Source organism: Penaeus monodon, chromosome 26 (assembly GCF_015228065.2).
Source record: "Penaeus monodon isolate SGIC_2016 chromosome 26, NSTDA_Pmon_1, whole genome shotgun sequence".
Classification (NCBI taxonomy): Eukaryota; Metazoa; Arthropoda; class Malacostraca; order Decapoda; family Penaeidae; genus Penaeus; species Penaeus monodon.
Window position 1 is genome coordinate 6,547,052 of NC_051411.1, and position 2,500 is coordinate 6,549,551.

At 52.0% G+C, this 2,500-nt stretch overlaps 1 long non-coding RNA gene across 1 annotated transcript in view; it reads right to left on the reverse strand.

Moving 5' to 3' along the window:
- LOC119589872 overlaps positions 1-2,500 on the reverse strand; it is an 88,353-nt gene that overhangs the window by 76,230 nt on the left and 9,623 nt on the right. The gene's annotated exons all lie outside the window — the stretch shown is intronic.

The window sequence follows — 2,500 nt, forward strand, 5'->3', positions numbered from 1 at the left end:
AAGGGGGAGTTTTGATTTGATTAGACTGTTTATTGATACAAAGTTATAAATCACAAGGAGTCGGCAGCATGCAAACTGACGACTTCCATTCTGAGCTCACATTAACTGGATAAGTGGAAAGTTGGGGGGAGGGGGAGAGGGGAGAGAGAGAGAGAGAGAGAGAGAGAGAGAGAGAGAGAGAGAGAGAGAGAGAGAGAGAGAGAGAGAGAGAGAGAGAGAGAGAGGGTGAATTAAAGTGCGACTGAATTCGAGTGAGGGAGTGAGCGTGAGGGAGTGAGAGTGAGAGAGTGAGTAAATAAGTGATCGAGCGAGCGTGTTCAACCTGTACTACGGACCCAAGCTGCCTCCCCAGACCCTCCCCAACGAAAAAACAAACAAAACGTGATATTAAAAAACGAAAAACCCCAAGAATACCCAGGCCCCTGGGTGCCCACAGGCCCTACAGCGGAAGATAAACATGGCGACGACAGACAGACACCAGCCAACCAGCCCGGCCGCCCACGCCCACCGAGGCCCGGGCGTGAGGCGTGCTACAGGAGCGAGTGGGCGAGCCGGGCGGTGCGGCCACTGGACTGTGTCAGGTAAGCTCACCCACCGGAAACAGGTGAGGTTTCCCGTCCGCGGAGCATCTTTGGAGGCAATTACACCCGCCCGTCATCGCCATCCTAGCCATCCTCGCCACGGGGGACTCGGCTGAATCATTCGGGGAAATAATTCGCTACATGGGATGAATGGGAGATAAAGGGGGGGAGATAACACCGACGGCACCACGCGCCTTTCGCCCCAAGGCACGTGCATGCAAGTAGCCAAAGTTGCACTGCCGGGGGAGGGGCGGAGCCGGGGGAGGGGCTGGGAGGGAAGGAGGGGGGGAATTGAAGCAGGTTGTCAAACTTACCTTGAATTAGGGTAAGATGTGGGCGAGCGGGGGCGGCACACTGAGTAATCCTCCTCGTCACGTTAGAACTTTTATGCTTTTTCTTTTCTTTTCTTAAATCACTTTGTTATCACTTAAAAGTAATCACAACCTTACAGAAGGCTAGGCCGGTGCTTCATTGCCTTAACACTCTAAACCAAAGGAGTTTCGCACCGAAAGGCCCGGCTCAAATGACTAGGAATGGAGGAAAAGCAGGGTGCTGCTAACTAGACCCCGAGAATAAAACTAGCAAACTTTCCACGGGTCGTTTTAATTAATGACGATTTCCTTTTTTTCTTTTTTTCTCTCTCTCTTTGGTTTCGTCGAGCAAGTCGCTTGGTCTTCCCTTCCCTCTCCTACCGGGCGAAGAGATGAGGAGACTCACACACGGGCGTGCATGTCGAAAAAAAATGCAGCTGTGGATCAGAGCGCGGCGGTATATCCCCCTGACATCCCCCCGGGGAGAGCTAACGCCATGACACGCCGACTCCGACACCAGACTGAGCCGAGCGTCCACCTCCGCTGTTGCCGATGTGCCGCCCACACCGCGCGCCCCCGCCTCGCCACCAATTTCTCTTTCGCACTTTTCTTCTCTTCAAAGGCCGTGTCGGTGTGGGCATCCTTTGATCTCTTAGGGATCGGCGGGCGTCAGGATGTGATGTAAAATCCCATTTCGGGATCACAGACATCCATAAAGCCGCCCTAAAGTCGCTTACGCGTAATACACGAATCGGCAACTCGCCTCCAGTGAATCAGCTGTCATTGACAAAACAAGTGAAATCCACAGAAACGCTACGTCTCCTCGCAATGCACCTTCGACTGCGGCACCAACCGTCACTAAACGACCTAGCTCATTCGTCCAGCCCCGGTCATTCGCAAAAGGAATCCGTCAATTCGCAAGCCGAGTCCTCCGGTGCCACGGGTCGTACGCCAGGCAGCGGCGAAGGGGGTTTCGGCGTGAGTCATACAGCGCTGCCACGTCTCCTCCTCCTCCTACTCCTCCTCCCGGTGCTCACGAACCCTTCAGCGTCACGCCTGGGCGGGCCCGGACGTCCTGCCGGCCTCCCTCCCTCCCGGCCTCCCTCCCTCCAGCTCGTGGTAGGCGCGCACCTGACTTCGACAGCCGCCTAAAAATCCGTCATTTACACGGGATTAAAAGGTCCCTCAGTCGCCCTAATCACCTGTCTCCCCCCCCCGGCGAAACGGAAAACGGGAAAGCGACAGCGAAACGACGAAAAGTAATTAGTGTCCTTCCGAGATGTTATCACCCGAACCACCAAGCCGCCGCGACCACGACCTTCTCGGAATACCGCTCACAATACACACACAAAAAAACAACTGTTATCTGGGTTATTTTTTTTAGAAACCTGATCTGAACAGAACATTTCTTAAAACAGTTTATTAAACGAACGACGGTATAGGCAGAATTCAGTTTAATCATATGAGTACCGGTAATTTAGATATAGATTTAGATATAGAAAGTAACTAACTGAATACCTATATCTATTTCTATCTGCTCTCTGTTATGATTTAGATAATATATAGCATACTAATATATATACTATATCATATATTATATATATACAT